The following is an 18860-nucleotide window of genomic DNA, read 5'->3' on the forward strand; positions in this document are numbered from 1 at the left end:
AAACTACTAGAAACAATTTCACATTTTGCTGGAAGCATAGTGAAAACTGTAACAAAATCCGCATCAAAAATTCGAAGATGGGTACAGACAAAATAATGATCAAAGAACTAGATTGTAATTCATTAAATAGTATCTCATGTGTAGTAAGATTACGGTAGGTTAGCAAAGGATCAAATATAATATAATGAAGTTTTAATTATAGCACATACAGTGATGCCTTGGTACTCATCGTTAATTGGTTCCAGGAGGTACAATGTGTACCAAAACAGATGAATATCAATTTTTCCCTAAGGAATAATATAGTGAGTCACAAGGCAGCTGACACCAATAAGTTCTAGCTTGTGAGTTGAGTATTAAACAGTGAGTACTGGGACAAAATTTTCATGTCAAAATGTGTTGAGTTTGATACATTTCAAAGCAGTTGACAACCAAGGTAACACTCTACATTGTTTGCCAGCAAATAAAAGAAGTTATATGATGGACACTGAAATCATTTCTTATGGCAAAACCTTTTCTTGAACAGCGTTTTCCTATCCTAGAAATTCTATCTGTCTGTTTTGCATTTGGGCAACTCTGAAGTATTATATCATACATTAACCTTGAGAAGAGGAAAGGATTTTGCCTAATCTGCCTTTTTAAGCATACTGACCTACTTAGTATCTCCCAGACTACCATGGGCATCATCATAATTGCCATTCTGGTGTTCATTTCTCTCCACTTTGTATTGCAGCTTCTGACTCAAATGTCATATCAAAATAGCCACATTATATAAAGCACCGTATGGAAATGAGGATGAGTTTTCACATTGTTAACAGACAGACCCAAAAATTCAACAATAAAAATTCAACAATATAGCAAGATACATGTGAAATTATCACAGGCCAGACATAGATTGACTGATCCATCTGGAGTTAACCTCAAATGAAATTAAGAGCTCTTGTCAATTGATGTGAATCCTGTAAAATCTTTTTGGGACTGCTATGATGATTATTTTGTTCCAAGAGCTCATTCCAATGGATGCCATATTTTTGACAAGTGTTGGCAAGTTATTGTGTCACTAATTCATAGCTTCTTATTCATTTCTAAAACAGTTTCTAAAGCTTAGCCCAGTTCCTTTGAACTTTTTTATACTCTGAGCTACAGCTTCCAGAAATCAAAGGTGGTAAATAAAATATTATTCTATTAATCAATAAAATGATTAATATTACTGCCAACCATTTTAAGGGAGTAGGCAGATCATTTTATAATGATGAAAAAGCATCTCAAATGCCAGGCCTTTTAATCTAAATTGCTCAACCCAATTGATTTAACACTGAACCATCTACCATAGCAGACAGCTTTGCTTTAAAATTAGATTTAGAAACACCTATTCAGTCCATGACTATTTGAATCATCTCCTGGACTATAATCTGAATATTTTCATACCCACAGTTCCCAAGTCTGCCTTCCAAAAATAGAGTAGTAGACATTCTCGGCACAATGCCTAGCAGGGTTTATTTTTAATTATTTTTCCTGTTATTCTGAGAATACTATCACATGGACTCTGACAGTTGACAGTCAAAACTGACTTGCTGACGAACAATTCTTTTGAAAGCACGTCTAAGTAGATCGCCTGAAAGGCATCACTGAAACTGCAAAAGATACTGCTTTACATTTTATCCACTGAAAGACAGTTTTCATGCCACATATAATTTTATGTGAGCTAATAAAGAAATATATGAATTGCAGTTCTGAATACATACAGTGTGGCAAACACCTCATAGCTAACACAATCAAAGCTAGGAAAATCTTAAAGGCAGAACTGGGAGGAATGAGTTCCCATGAAGGTGATGATGTCAATGTGATTTATGTGTTTTATTTCATTTATACTTTAAATCATGTTCTCGACCATATCTCAGCTACTAGAGTATTACATCACACTTAATTCAATGCAAAGTTCCAAAAATGTAGTCAAATTGTTTCTGGCCTGTATGTTTACACAACTTAATTCCTTATTATCAAGAAATAAGGATAAGTTTATCTCATGGGCAAGTTCAAGCTGCACTGGGAAAGAAACATTGCCTATAACAGTGATGGCGACCTTTTCGGCACCGAGTGCCGAAAAGATCACATAGAAGTGTCACATGCACGCTCGTCAGGGCCGTGTTCCAGAAAAGCCGAACTTTGGGGTTCTAGTGCGCATGTGCACCCAATGATCAGCTGGCCGGCACTCATGCGCAGACCAGTTTTCGGCACTGCCATGGGCATGAAGGAATAGAGCTCCAGAAAAACCAAATATCTGGGTTCTAGCACGCATGCGCGCCCAATGATCAGCTGGCTGGCATGCATGCGCAAGCCAGGTTTTGGCACTGCCTCCCGCACGAAGGGATCGCACTCCAGAAAAGCCGAACTTCTGGGTTCTGGTGCACATGTGCACCTGACAATAAGCTGGCTGGTGCGGATACGCACACCGGCTTTCGCACTGCCCCGCACATGAAGGACTGTTCTGTCCCCGTCCCACACACGCACACAAACAGACAGCCGGGGGTTAAATAAACTGGCAGACAACCAATTCTTCTGATAAGAAGCTTGGCAGCAACCCAGTAGCTGCTTGCCAAGAACTTTACTCAAAAACAAAATACACACAGTCAAGAATTGTCCAGTTCGTAAAATAAATCCAAGGCTGATAATGTTGTTTCCAGAGATGCAATGTGACTCAATAGTAGTTAGTTTTGTCCGTCACAGAGTCTGAATGGCCACCTCACCCCCTTTTATACCCTGTGGGGTGTGGTCCAGTGACTCAGCTTAATCTCTGGCACGCCTTTTCTTCTGTTGCGCGCGCTTATCTCTGTGACACTGCCGAGGATCCAGCCAAGACTCATTTCCCTCATCATTGTCCACCTGTGGCTGCATGGATGTGCTTGGCCCCGGTCCTATCTCTTGCCCTTCAGCAGATAATGAAAGCATGCCAGAGAGGAGGGTCCTGGAGAGGGAGGCCTTGCCAACTCCTCTCCTTCACTCTCGGAGTCCTCTCCTGCTGATGAAACAGGCTCAGGTAATGGAGCCACAACAAGGACAGCTAATGGTCTCGCACACATGCATGCCAAAAACCCAGACGACGAACAGGCAAGGCCAGGCGTGCCAAGCGACATGGCTTCGTGTGCCACTTTGGGCACGGATGCCATAGGTTCGCCATCACAGGCCTATAGAATTTTAATAGTGATATCCTGTATTACCGCAGCTTGTCTTCATCATGTATTATTCTAGTTTCATCTCATGGTTAAGGCATCAGGTTAGAAACCAGGAGACTGTAAATTCTAGTCTTGTCTAAGGCACGAAAGCCAGCTGGATGACTTTGAGCCAATCATTCACAGCCCAACTCACCTCACAGGGTTGTTGTTGTAGTGACAAAAATAGGAGAAGGAAGGAGTATCATGTATTTTCGTTGTCTTGAGTTATTTACAAACATAATAAAGGCAGGATATAAATCAATAAAATCATACATTTTTTGTATACCTACTCAGAGGCACACATTAGTGGGTTAAATGAGAACAGAATAAATTGATGGTGGGGAGTTTAACCCAAAGTTTAATGCTGCACAAAACGAAGTGTGGAAAGGTTGTTTGGTGCATGCAAAACTTTACCATATAGCGTTGTCTCTTTTAAGCAGATAAGGGATCATAAAGAAGAGAAGAAAACTAAAAGATCTTGGAGATAATTAATACACATTGTTTTGCACTTTCTGAAAATACTTATTCAGAGCCAAATTCCTACTTTTTCAACACATGAGTCTAGTGACATGTTAACACCAACTTGAGAGTTTTCTGAATTGGCAAGAAGATGGCCTTTTGCATTCCTTCAGTTTGACAGTTCTGCCAAATGTGGGTCTCAAAGGCTCATTATTTTTCCTCCACTAACTAACAATAAGACTTTACAGTTCTTGGTTGTTGTTTTTTTAATTTGTTAATGTATTCTGAATCACAGAGAGCTGCAATTTTCATTTTATTTTTCTTTAAATGCAGTTTAAATCTGTATTTTATCTTGGCTGTTCACCACCCTGAGTCTTCCGGGAGTAGGGCGGTATAGAAATTTGATAGATAGATAGATAGATAGATAGATAGATAGATAGATAGATAGATAGATAGATAGATAGATAGATAGATAGATAGATAAATAATACTTTAATGATAATGCAGTGAACTCAAATAGTTTAGTAACAAGATGGGCATTTTAAATGCTAAAGGATACAAGATGAAGAGAATGGTTTTATAGAAGAACAAGAAGGAGGAACATCTGAACATATTTATCCTATAAAGCTTTTTATTTTATGCCGGTTGATTTCCTCAGAGTATCCTAACTCAACAAGAATGTGAGTAGTCTCAATTAGAATATGACAGTTCCTCTGGGGTGGGCAAAGATAGTACAATGAATACACACAGGGGTGAGTTCTACCTACCTTTTCTACCGGTTCACAGAGGGAGCATGCACGAGCATGCGCAGATCACCCATGATGACGTCGTGACGGGTGGCCAGAGCCTCCCACCAGTTCTGTAGAACCAGACTGAAGCGGGAGCAACCCACCACTGAATACACACTGACATTCAAATAACTATTAGCATGTCTACCTGACATGTAAACATTCAGTGTAGTAAGGACTAGGATCCAACTTAATGTAGGGTACAAAACATTCAACTAAAAGGGAAATGTTTAAAATACATGATTAATATACTCAACAAATTAATAAAGCAAGCCACCCAGAGTCACCTTGTAGTGGAGATGGGAGGCACAGAAATTTAACAACAATAGCACTTAGTCCTATATACCACTTCACAGTGCTTTACAGCTCTCTCTAAGAGGTTTTATACACAACTTTGTCAGAGACAGCTTCGAAAACAGGTGCCAAAAGGTGCCCCCTAGATTTCTAGCCCTATACTCTCATGATGCTATATCTTAAACCAGGAGACCGTAAGGAAGAATACTTCTTTTATTTGTCTTGTTTCCAAGTCAAATAATGATTTTCAATTGATTAACAGTAAATTGAGTTTGGGTCTAGAAACAGACTGGTAGCCAGTGGAGCTATTTAAATAGCAGATGGATTCCTTACCACCACCATCTGGCCAAACATATATTTCCATCAGTTGGGGCCAGTTGGAGCTCAAACCAACAATACCACATCAATGCTTTTGGGGTGCAACTGAAGCTAATGTTTTGACGAAATCTTGTGTAGATGTTACCTTATTAAGAACATTAGAGCAAACATTTACAGATAAAAGGGATTACTGCATTCCACTTTAAGAACTATGTGATTGAGCGTCAAATGTCAAATCACAAGTTTACACAACAATCCCACAGAGTCTACCAAAAAGCAAATGGATTATGTGGAAGAGTGAATGCATCACCTGGAGTGAGCAGCCTTTTTTTTCTATCTGGGTTCTAGAGGTTTGAGCTATCTGGAAAAGAAGTCTTAAACAATCCCATCCTTTTCTTAATTGGAGAGTTTGTTTTATTAAAAAGGAATTGAAATCTAGCATGTATGTAGTGTATCCAGGAAATGAGCCAAACCCCAGAGGACAGCAGAAACAAAGAGAATCTCAACCCAAAGACAAGCCTTTTCAGGAGGCAAGAGAAAACTTTTTGGAACTGCAAAACCAATGAGACAAGGGGATGAGAGACAGCGAGAAAAACTGAGAATCTTGACTGCAAGGAATATAAATCCTTCCATTCCCCCACCATTCAGCCAGAACTGAAGAAGCTTCTTGGATGAGAAGCGAAACATTTTCAAAGAAAAAAACAAAGAAGTCCAATTGCCTTTTGGAAAGCAGCTTTGGGACACCCATGAGTTGGATGACGGACAATCTCCATAGACACCGAGAGGAAAGTGCTGATTAGCACCTGAAAACCCAAACAAGCCTGAAAGTGGAGAAGCCAGTTACAGAGTTCAACAAACTGGCTTCAGAAACAGACTATAAGTGCTGTAGGGGATAGAAAACCCATTTCTAAGTATATAAAGGAGCAAAAAGGGTTTTCGCATACAAACAGACTGTGATTGACAACAAAAGCTGAAGGCTGGGGTGAAGGAAAGATTTAAAGAATAGTTAAGATAAGACAACATAGTACTAATGTAGGAATGGGAACACAGAAATAGAAGACAGAGATTGAAATACACTGCTCAAAAAAATAAAGGGAACACAAGCAGAAGACATCCGAGATCTGAATGAATGAAATAGCCTTACTAAATACTTTGTTCGTTACGTACAGTAGTTTTGTGTTCCCTTTAGTTATATGAGCAGTGTATAAACTACTGTATGTAAAGAACAAAGTATTTAATAAGGCTATTCCATTCATTCAGATCTCGGATGTCTTCTGCTTGTGTTCCCTTTATTTTTTTGAGGAGTATATATAGATTAAATAAGAATAGAAATGTAATAGTTACAAATTTACAACAATAAAAAATAGTAGAATAAGATAATCTAATTTTGTGCAATAAAACATATATGTCTGGGAAAAATAAATAGTACAGAGTGCTGTGTTACTTTTTAAAAAATCCACCTAACAATAATTTCAGTGCATCCCACAAATAACATGCACACCTCTCTTGCATTAAGTGTCTCTTCCAAGCCTATAGCAAGTGAGGTGTGCATGTTAATTGTGGGCTAATTAAAGCAAACTCTTTATACCCAATGGACACTTTTTACTAGAAACCAGAAATAAATGCCGGTTTCCACCAAAAAAAATGTCATAAATCATGGCTACATGACTGCAAGATGCTGGAAATGGCCATAAATACACCAAGTATCCAAAATGCAATCGTGTGACCACAGGGGGTGGGGGCAGCCACAAGAACTTCAAAACCAAGTTGTAAGTAGTTCTGGGGAGGTCCATCGTAATTATAAACAATTCCAAGCAACCGGCTGAAAGTCGAGGACGATATGTATAAACAGTGAGCAAATCCGACACTCGCTAGTACTGATGATGCTACCTAGTCAAGTAATGAAATACCTGCAAACAAACAAGCTCAGAGAGCGCCACAACATATGTATATCCCAAAACTGTTTGAAATGCATAGAGGTTCTGTGGCAGATACTTAGAACATTTCTTGGAAATCAAGTAACAATAGTCTTTCAAGACGGCAGTCTGAAAGTCATGGGCTTAAAACGATAAGACAATCCCCCTGGGAAAAGCTGGCAATATAATTAGCTTGCAAAGATGACTTTTAAATAAGAGCAACATATCGCTAGTGGTACAGAACAGCATGTTTGACAACGCACTAGAAAAACACAGTAAACTGCATCTCAAACGGTGGAAGAGATTTTTGAAAGAGATTCTAAAGTAGCAAAGCAGAGCATTTTACTTACCACAGATGATACTATAACAGATCGTGTCATTTCTTAAGTACCAAAACAGAAATATTAACCGGCTTTGTTGGCAAGCTATCCTGCATACTAATCATCTACACTGAGAGGATATGTACCAAGACAAATTCCTTGTGTGTCCAATCACACTTGGCCAATAAAAAATTCTATTCTATTCTATTAGTCCTGCTCTCAGCCCATCCTCTGGCATGAAGTGGCAAAACTCCTCCGCTCGGTTCAACCAGGTCAATCCTATTATGTGTTGAAACTTCTGAGAAGGTGAAGTCCGAGATGAGGAAGGTGCTTCCTTTGAGGAAGGGGCAGTCTCTGTGGTGGCTGAATTTCAGGGCCCTTGACAACAACACATTCTTTCAGCTGTAAATGAAGTTGAGAACAATCAGCTCCAAAGCTCATTTACAGATGGAATCATACCAAAAGCTTCCCACCCATTCCCAGAGGAGAAATAGAGAAATTAACTGAGTGTGGTCCAGCTGCATCACAGCAGATGTATGAATCCCAGTCAGTTTAAAAAAACAGGACCACATTGTTGGAATTATATATTTACTGCTAAATCAAGCTATCAACTCCACATTTAAATTGTACAATTTCTATAATATAGACCACCTGCTATTACAAAACAATGTTCATCGATGTTAGTGGATGAAGATTTCCAAGTTCTCTGATGAATACCAACGTATTGTTTACATGCCACACACAATCGTTAAAAAAATTTCAACAAATGCTTTTGATACTGGAAGAAAAAAATTAATTAACGATCCTTAGACAAAAAAGGTATGCAGCAAGCAAACTTGGTTAAACAAAACAATGGAGTAAAATGATCAAATTTGCAACTGAATTTAAATCTGTGTTTTGGGGAGAATGATTTAACTTCATATATTAACTCTTTTTTCTTATTGTATACTTAACATTGCCATCAATGTTAACAGATGTCAAAAGAACCAATATTAATAGAGATCATCTCTTCCCACAGAGAATGCTGTGTTAAAGGATGCAGTATGCTAACACAGGCAAAGTTCAAAAATTCTGTAAAACAGTTTTATTTAAACAAACGAAAGTTAGATGCCATTCAATTTGCTTAGTAAGCATTGCAAAATCTATGCTTGGGTTTGAAAGAATTGAGGTTGATTGGAAATATATCACACTGTACTTAAATGTTATCTCCTTTACTTTTTCTTTTTATTTATTTAAAAAGAAATAAATATATTTACAAATAAAAATTTATTATTTTTACAAATAACTCAAAGCAACACACCTTCCTCCTCCTATTTTCTGCACAACAATCCTGTGAGATGAGCTGGGTTGAGAGACAGTGACTGGCTCAAAGTCATCCATCTGGCTTTCATGGCTAAGGCAGGACTTGAACTCACAGGCTTTTGGTTTCTAGCCTAGGGCCTTACTACTAGACCAAATGGGCTTTTTAATGAACATTTTTATGAACATTTCTACCAAGTTTGTCCCAATAAGCTTTCCAGAAGGCTAATCCCAACACATAAGGGATGGCAGAAGCACTAATCCCTCCTAATCGAATGCTTACCTTTTACTTTCCTCCATACCAGCTCTGGGCCCAGCTATGTAATGTGTTTCTTTTTGGCCCACAGGATGGCCATTTCACTGTCCCTTCACGCCAAGCCCAGGCTTTCCGGAGAAATGCTTTGATTGAATGAAAATTTGTTTGGCTTTCAGCTTCCTAAATTCAAATTTTAGGTATGTGCAAAATAAATAAATGGGTATATTCTAAGAATGTTATCCCATCAAAAAGATACTTTATTGTAGAGGCAATGCCTCATACAGAACAATCAGAGAAAGTAGTATTACTGATAGGCAACCATTTGCCCTATAAATGCCAGTCATGCCAATCAGAGTGAAATCTTCGTAGAAGATGCTGCATGTTGCAATACTCAACCAAAATTAGCTTTTCTACCAATGAAAAGACACTATTGAATACAGCTGGCAGAGCCTGCATCAGCTACTGATCTTCTTCAGTAGTATTTTATCTGGTCCTTTGCATTACTTCAAACCCCCCCCCCAATTTTCCTTCTTTTTAGGATCCTGTAATCTCTTTTTATTGGGGTGCAGTCAGGGCAGCTAAATGGAGCTGAGCATTTACTGGCCCTTCCTTACACCTGCAAACTCCACCTTATATGGAGTTCGCAGCAGATATTTTGTCTTTGCGCCTTGGTAGAGAAACATCTGCTGCTGCCTAGGACTGAACTCTCAATCTTCTGAATGGGAGGCAAGTGTCTTCACCACACCACTCTACTTCTACCCCTCACAAATAATATATCAAAACCAAATTATATGCATGTTTCCTGAAAGGAAATTTCACTGAAATCATAAAGTTATGAAACCCAATTTTCTGTTTACAAGCATTCCCCAGTTTAAGAAGGTCCAACTTACAAAAGGCTAGTACTTATAAATGGATTGCCATAAAACCTATTATACTAGAAATTGGAGTTAAGTATAATGGTTTGTAGTAACAAATATGCACACTACTTTATGACGCTTATGAAAACATTGTGGAGCTTCAGGGGTTTGTCGGCTGGAGAAAGGAGAGCACCATCCACCATTTTAAATTGGATCACACTTCTGTTAGCATTGTGTTGAATGTGTAACTTAGTACTTGGCTTATATTTTTTCTTATCTACCATGGTAGCCATGCTTCTGACTTGTAAATCCAACACAAATGCTGGGGATGTATCAAAGAAAAGGAAAATGATCATGACTGAAAATAAAGTGGAAATAACAAAGCTATCAGAAAGAGGTGAAGTCATTGGAAAAGTATTAAGCCACTGTCGGTCAACAATTGGAACAATTCTAAAGAGTAAAGTAAGAATAATGGAGCATCAGAAACACCCTGCCTTGTTGAAAGCTGCAATTATTAATAAGCAACAAGTGTTTTAATTACTGGAATGGAAAGGCTATTGATAATTTGGTTAGATGATCAAATCAGAGTAATATATCTGTTAGCCTTATTTACGCTCAATGCCTTTTCAATTATTTAAAAGCGACATGTGCAGCAAGTGAAGATGACTCTAGTGAAGAATTCATTGTAAGTAGGAGTTGGTTCAATTGTTTTAAAGTGAGGGCAAATTTACATAATGTTAAAGAGCAAGGTGAAGCAGTGAGTGCCGATATAAATACTCCATGTAATTTTCCTGAAATGTTGAAAAAAATATTTAGGAGAAAGATTATTTGTCCGACCAAATATTTAATGTACATGAGACTGGCTCATTTGTGGGGTGGAGTACCTGAAAGGACCTACATTTTGAAAGAGGAAAAAAGAGATCCAAGGCATAAGGCATTGAAGGATAGACTGAAGTTATTGCTTGGGAGTAATGTATCCAGGGATTTGAAACTCAAACCTCAGCTTGCGTATTGCTCCCTAAATCCAAGGGCACTTTGGCATTTCATTACGCCATTTCTTCTTGTTATTTAAATGAAAAATGCAAAGGCTTGAATTACAATGGCCATCTTTGAAGATTCTTGAACCATTTTGTTCCTGCTGTTGAATGTTCCTGCTTGACCAAGAAAATGGCTTTCAAGATTCTATTTGCCTTTGACAATGCACCTGGATAACCAAGAACTCTAGATGATTTTATATGGATGGGAGGCAATATATATAATGTATACTAAAGCAACATTTGGTTAATTAATATTAAATTACTGTTCTGACTAACCTATACATTCAACTTAAAAACAGAATTAGAAACAGGTCTCATTTGTAACCCAGTGATTGCCTATATTCTATGCTCATCACTCCCAAATGACGGATATTTTTCTACTTTTTATATTTAAAAACTGCTCCATTTTTAAAGAGAAAGTGGGCTACTGAATTAAGCCTAAATCATATCAAAGTGTACTTTGATCTTACTGAACATACACTTATTTACAGTTATATCAGGATGTATGGAGGCTCTAAGGATCTGGATGGGGAAGAAGAGGTTGAAATGAAATCACAACAAGTTAGTTTGTCCATAAATCATCTGACACTCTAACTGCTCCAGTGAGTAAAATGAATGTAGATATGCCACCTTCCTGCATCCCACCCTCCTTATAATACTGCTGATAAATTGTACCAATATCTGGTAATTGACCATAATAAAGGATCTGATTTTACTGAGTGAGAAAAATTTCATCCAAAACATCTAGAAAAGCACAGATTCCTTCTCCTTGCCATGTTCAATGCAAACAGGATTGTACAGCAGCCCTAAAACAATAGCAAGCACATCCTTATCTTTGAAAGCAACAACTACCACGTAACTTGATATTTTTTAATATAACACTTCAACAACAGCAAGGAATATTTAGCAAGGAATAAGGTTATATAGTGACAGGTTTCCTTATGAGATTATTGTTTATTAATTTTGATGCCAACCATCTCCTCTATAAGGCAACTCTATTCTTGATGTTTGCAAAAATAAGCTAACAAGCAGGGTGGATTTGATTTAAATCGAGTTGATTTAAATCACAATTTAAATCATGATTTAAATCACTAGTAAAAAGGCTTGATTTAAATCACCTCGATTTAAATCATAATTTTTAAAGAGCAACTGTCATCTCTGCTACTCCTTTGACCCATTGTTGACTCACCGATAGTCCCAGTGTTGCAGAATATACAGCCTCATGCTACATAACTACATATTCATGCTGAATAAATTAAATTATTTATGTATCTTAAATAGAAAACTATCTTACGATAGATTTTTACCCCAAAAGTTTTTTATTAAAATAAATTCGATAAAAATCAAAAAAATCCGATTTAAATCCAAAAAAATCCGATTTAAATTTAAAAAATCTGATTTTTTTGATTTTTAAAAAAAAAAATCATTGATTTTTATCCACCCTGCTAACAAAGACAAAGTTGTAGGGATGCTCTTTCTCTTATCTACAGAATCCCATCTTTTCCCTTCCTATCAGGGTGCTTTATGAGAGCAGTCGCAATTACTGAATACTTTAAACTATGAACTTTTTCTTCTGACAAATTCCCCCATGCAAACAACATCCTAAGTTTTTAAAGTAAACTCAGTCCATTTGTACATAAACTACTCTGATGCCCACCCCGTTAGGGGAGAGAAGTGGCAAATGGAATCCTAGACTTCCTGAGCACAGCGTGTCCCCTTTTATATAACAACTACGGTGCTCCACTGTCCACATCAAAGCAAAAACACAACTAGCCAAGTGCACAGAGTAATGCCAGTTGAAACTTTTGTAGTAAAGCACTTGTAAAACAGTAAATGAACTACATCACTATGGCAAAGGACTTCAAAGCCAAATTAGATTGGAGTATCATGGTAACATGTAGTCATTGAAAAGAGAAGGTTTGGCAAGGTTTTTATAATCTCTCGAGTCTGGAACGTAGTGCGGAGAGGAAGAACGAACTTAATGCACTGGAGAGCTTACACACTTCCATTTCAATGGCCAACAGCTTAAGGACTGCAGCCAGCAGCAGCCACAAAAGTCAGCGGCTTGTTTCTAGCCCACAAAGGAATTTAAGCAAGCCAGATTACTATTCCTGGGAGAGATATTATTCATATTTTTCTGCTTTCAACCTTCTGCCCTCTTTTTCTCATTTTCTCTGGAATTCGAGGCTATACATCCAAAGTTCACATCTTCATCAGCCATTTAGACACAGAGCAGCACACCAGTAACACTACATCCTGGCATTTAAAATCTAAGTTATGCACTTGGGTCGTAAAACTGAGAGAATCATTTACTAAATTGGTAATAAGTTGGCTTTTTTATATACTTATTGAGTCCTTCCCAGGGACTTAGGATAGGCAGACGCTTTTGTTTGATGATGTTAAAGGTATTGTTGCATGATATAAGCTGTTCCAAGTAAAGCTGCCTTTTACAATTGACTGGTGGTGATTTGTCAATTCTGATAGTGTTCGAGTGGTGCACTAGATGTTTGGCAATTGCATACAAGGCACCTATTATTACTGTATTGATACAGTACTATCTTTGTTTCTTTTGCCTAGTTGTTCTATTTCTATTTGCAGGTCTTTGAATTTTATTATTTTCTTTGGTTCTTTCTCATCTATTCTGCAGTCTCTAGGTATTGCAATATTCAGTATCCAGACATTTTTGTCTTTCTTATTTACAATTATTAAGTTTGGGGTATTAAGTGGCAGATGCTTACCTATTTGAATTCGAAAATCCCAGAGTGCTTTAATTTCTTCATTTTCTATTATTTTGTCTACTTTGTGGTCCTACCACTTCTACCAACAGTATTTCTTGCAAATATTCCAACACACAAGTGTCACTACTTTGTTGTGCTGTTTTCTGTAGTCAAACTACAGACTACAGTCCAAACTCCACCACAATATCTTGGGTATGTATACAGACAATGTTCTGTATACATTTTTTGTTGTTGTTCAGTCACTACATCGTGCCTGACTCTTTACAACTTGATTGTGAGGAAGTCACATACATTCTTGTAATCTATCCACGCTACATTTAAATTAATCTTCCTTCTCTTGCAGTTTTCCAAAATCATGTTATCAGTTAGGAGCTGATCTTTTGCTCCATTGCTCTTTGGGCAGATTCCTTTCTGCTCAGCTAATCAGTTTAAAAATCCAGGCTTAGTGAATATAGTCTGAAATTGAAGGCTTTCTTAATGGTTCAAAAGATGTAAATAAGTTCCAGCACCAAAGCAGGTCCCTTTGCAACTCCTTCCTCAGCCTCAAAACATAATGGATCTGGTTTCATGGTAGGAAATCAAGCAGACCACACTATAACCAAAAATATCTCATTACATATAAATGTAATTGCCAGATTCTATATGTTCCAATCTCAAGTGGAAATATGGATGTCAATAATTATCATTAATAAGTACAGCCGCACTAGGTAGGAATATTAGAATGAACTGTATGTTTCTGCTTTTTTTCATCCTGCCTTCCTGTTTCAATTTTGTTTATTATTAAAGATATAACATATCTTTCTTCCAGGAGCTCAAGGCAGCTTACATGGGAATCTCCTTTTATTATGGACCAGCAACAATAATCCTATAAAACAGGATGGACTAAGGAAAGTATGGTTGGCTCAAAGTCATTCATGAATTTCCATTGCTAAGATGAACTTGAACCTGGCCCAATCTTTTAACTACTGTAAGATAACGTCTCAGAAAGGCCATCATATAAAATAGAAACTGTAAGACTTTCCAGCAAAGCTTTACCTTCAAGGGAAATTATACAAAGTACAGTAGTGCACAGTAGGTCCCAGGATTAATTAGGAACTTAGCAATTAACCCATGAAAGATGTGCCATTAAGTTGTACCTTTCTTCCAAACAATATCAGCAAGAGCTTCTTCTGTTATTTGCAACTCTTTCTCTACAGTTGCATAGCACACTCCTATTAACATCACTTGAATCATAAGAAGAGACATAGCAGCCAGCAAGAAGCATAGTAGTTAAGGTTTTTTGGGGGGGGGGTTAACCCCAGAGGCAGTGGTGGTATTCAGTCAGTTCGGACCAGTTCACACAAACCGATAGTGGAGACCTGAAGGTGCCCCCCCCACCTGCCCAGGCCCCCCCCACCCGCCCAGGCACTATGCCACCCTATTAAGCCATGTTTTCTAAGCTGCGCACATGCATGCAAGCTGCACGCGCAAGCAAAGCGCATGCATGGAAGGCCGCACGCATGTGCAAAAGGCGCAAGAGAGAGCGAAGCGAGCATGAACACATGCATGCTCACATTTTTGGTGTGCGGCAAACAGGTGGTAAAATTATGTGAAACCCACTTCTGCCCAGAGGGGTCTGTAGGTTACTCTGAACATTAAGGAAAGTTTAGGAAAACAATAAATTAATAAACTGAAAGATCAATTCTACCAGCTCCATAGTGGTCATAGTTAGTTCTGCCGATATTCATATGATCTGCTATTTTTTCCCATGATTTAGTCTCCTACAAACATGTAACTTTTTCTGCAGATCTTTGGAGGTGATGAAGGGATGAGGTTAAGTGTTCATAATATCTACTTTATTCAGGAGAAGAGTCTGTGTATGCTTTGCAAACTCCTCCACAGAGGCTTAACTGAAAGTTTAGCTTCTCTGACTGCGGAGTCTGATAGATAGGAAAGAGCTCTATTTTGGAAATCAGCCCATTTGCTATCCAGGGGAGCTTTATTTTGACAGATGTGAAGCAATTAATGCATACATCTGTCTGTCCCGGTTAAACTTGCCTCCTAATGATACAAAATTAGATGCTAATGAGGCTGAAGAACGGTTACCCTTATGACTCTGGTCTCTTGCTTCTGGCCCTGGCAGTTGGTTTACAATGGGTGAAGTCAAGCAAAGTAGAACCTTTGCTGCTCTAGTTTGGACAAAGAGCTCCAACTGGCAAATGGGCCGGGTCACACTGTGTCTTTTGTTTAAAATAATATTTTTAAAAAAACAGGAGAGTATTCCTGTAACCTTGCAGTTCTCATAATAATAGTTTCTTTATCAAACTATAGAGGTTAAAGACTGATTTTCCCTAGTTAAAGCTTGGTGGGGGAGGGCAGGGCTGAGAAAAGTTTCTCTTGCACATGTATTGTTGTACTAATTTGAGGGGCCGTGGTGAAAGTGCTTGCCCTTGCTTCAGCTAAAATTGTCTTTGCAATACTGCGATGTTCACAGATCAGGAAGTCTTCCTGAAAATACCATGTAGTCAATCTGGAGAGTGATGATAACGTTGTCATGCTTTACTCTCACTGAGGCTTCTGTTCTATTTGTCACAGAACCTGATCCAAGTGGGAACTGGAAATCTTGCCAATCCAATCATATCCCCCCACCCCTTTTGTTCCAACAACAGCAAACTTAGAAATCAGCATTGTCAAATAAAAATAGATACAGTAATTGGGGTTCTTGTGACATGCACGGATTTTCAGGAATGCCTACTTCCAATTTAAACTTTGTTTTGCTAACAGCTAAATTTTTACTGCAACCCACACATGACTGTTGCTGCCTATCTCTTTTTTTTTCTTTTTTTCTTATCGAGAAACATTTAGCTATAAAGTCATTCTTAAAGGCACTGGATTTCTTCTATATAAATCTGAATTATGCCGCTGTAATTGACATATATGTATTCAGCAGATTAATCCACCTTCACTGAACACTACAGCTAAATCTGCTACTTTAAAAATGATATTAATAAGAGCTTTGAAATTCTTGCTTTGTTTTTTTTTATCCTGGCAAAATAGGGCAGAAGTTACAATGGAAAGCTGCAATTTTGATCAGGAAAAACTGCTGAGCAAGGAGAAGGGATAAAATCAAGCGCTTTTCTGTAGAAAGGTTCTTCCATGCAAGGAATGAAAAAGCCTCTCCCATAATTCAATCCAACCTCACGCTCCAGAAAACACAATACACAATTCTGGCTTAGCAAACTGTGTGAATGCACTCAAGATAAAACAAGCATCAAAACAGTCAACATGTAATTGATCTGCAATTTAAAATAGCAAGTTTAATAGCTGTGGCTTCCTTCAGAGATAAAGAATTCTCAGTATTTGAATTCCAGCTGCTATGAGTGACTTCTGTTTTCTACTCCAAAGTACAATTGCCAGAACTCTTGGAGATGAAGCTTACAATTAAACTATCTTGCATCTTTAAGTATAGATTGATATGCTTCAACTGTTTTGAAAACAAGGGGCCATGCCTTTATTAACTGCAGCTGAATTAATCAACCTTTAAGATTCTCCCAGTTGGACAGAGCAGGCCTGCTGAGAGTCGTTGTTTTTTATGAGTAAAACAAGGCAAAAGGAACTTTAACCCAACAGAAGTAGGCACAGTATGGATTTGATAAGAAAATATTTGAAAAATTAGCTTCACAGCACACAATCTCATATGATGCTTAAAACAATGGTGAAGTAAAGAAAACTAAAAGGGGAAATCAAATTGCATGCTTATTCACGTATAAAAGTTGCATGAACATTAAGGTGTGCTCTTCAATCCATGTTTTGCCATGTTTTGGATTATGTAGGAAAGTCCTTGAAGCAACCTGCTACAACCCACAATCAACAAACCAACCAACTATAAAACATAATTCATCTAGTGTTCTATCAAACCCAAAGAGCTAGATTACCTTCCACTGTTGAAGGTAAATGTGCCTTCCCCAATTCTTTGCCATTGAATCACAAGGTTGCCTTGAGAAAATCCCTGGGGAATTGATGGCTGGGGAATTCTGGGAGTTGAAGTCCTCCAGGCTTAAAGTTGCCAAGGTTGAAGACCCCTGCCTTAAGCAACTATATTTTCCACCATCTCCCCACCTGTAAATATTGCTCCTAAGGGATATAGCTAAGATTAGAAAATAGCTTCAGGAACACACCCCAAAGCATGTTTCATGTAGGCACAAGAAGCAAAACAGCACCACACAAAATTCTGTTTGTAAAATTTCCATCTTCCTCCTCCTTACTCAGAACAGAGTATATATAAATATACTGGTATGTTTCTTCTTTTCATTTGCCTTCATTTCTTAACAAATCCTGCAGCAACCAATTCTTCCATTTTTCACCAGCCACTACCATCACTACCTGGCTTTCACTCAAAACAGCAAGGCCCCATTTTCCTTTTAAGCTGAGATTCAATTATGCAGATTTGCCAATATGTAAAACAGAAAGTGAACTTCTGCACCTATGAGCTGGCATCCTATTTTTCAATGGAGGCATAATAACTAATCAAAGGGAGGGGGGAAGCATTCTAATCAGGTCTTCTTTCTGACAAGCTCTTTTCCGACATGCAGGGATTTATTTCATGCAGAGCATACTGCCAAGTGATCCAGGCCTCCTGTAGCAAATGCGCAGAAAGTCACCAATTCAGTGTTCTCTATGCTGCCCATTAAGGAAACAAGAATATCTTGAGTAGGTAACCAACCACAGCAAGGAATTTTAGTTGAATGAAAGAACATAGGTTTTTCATGTATAATTCTCAGTTTTTATTTACTTGCCTCTTAGCCAACCAGGTGAATGAATTTGCCCAGGGAGATAATGGCCCACCAAATTATAGTTTGTATTCTGGTAAAGGGGGCACCATGGCTGATCGTTATCAGGTAGAAAGCTGACAGCCTGTGTTCAAAACCCAAGCTCCTGTTCCTTGCTCCGGCTCCTGCCACCTCGCAGTTCGAAAGCATGCAAATGCGACTATATAAATAGATACCACTTTGATGGGAAGGTAACAGCGTTCTGTGCGCCTCAGCACGCTGACCACAGAAATGTCTTTGGATACTGGTGACTCTCTTGGCTAAGAAATGGAGATGAGCATCACTTCCTAGAGTCAGAAAAAAAGGGAAAACCTTTACCTTTATTGTCATAAAAGGGAAGAAATAGTACATAGGTAGAGGCAATCATATTCGCCATATTTAATTTTAATTAAAATTAAATGAAAAGAAAGGGAATCTACATTTGGGTTTTACATTTGTGGCCTTTCCTGTCACTCAGGAGCCAAGTACAACCATCTATTTTCCATATATCTGATAGTTAGGTTTCCATTTTACATAATGAAAATCTGCATGACACACACACCCCATCTCCCCACTCTTTAA

General features: G+C 38.1%; 1 protein-coding gene across 35 annotated transcripts in view; it reads right to left on the reverse strand.

Annotated features, from left to right (window-relative positions):
• The window catches only part of SEMA5B (semaphorin 5B), a 478266-nt gene that overhangs the window by 439315 nt on the left and 20091 nt on the right, over positions 1-18860 (reverse strand). For 12 of the 35 annotated variants that reach the window (XM_087883873.1, XM_087883954.1, XM_087883842.1 and 9 more), the window contains one exon: positions 18476-18586. The exons of the other annotated variants lie outside the window; for them this stretch is intronic. The gene's annotated coding sequence lies outside the window, so the exon portion shown is untranslated. The remainder of the gene's footprint in view (positions 1-18475; positions 18587-18860) is intronic. 35 annotated transcript variants of the gene reach the window in all.

The sequence above is a fragment of the Pantherophis guttatus genome, chromosome 1 (assembly GCF_059756535.1).
Source record: "Pantherophis guttatus breed Tessera chromosome 1, ASM5975653v1, whole genome shotgun sequence".
Lineage (NCBI taxonomy): Eukaryota > Metazoa > Chordata > Lepidosauria > Squamata > Colubridae > Pantherophis > Pantherophis guttatus.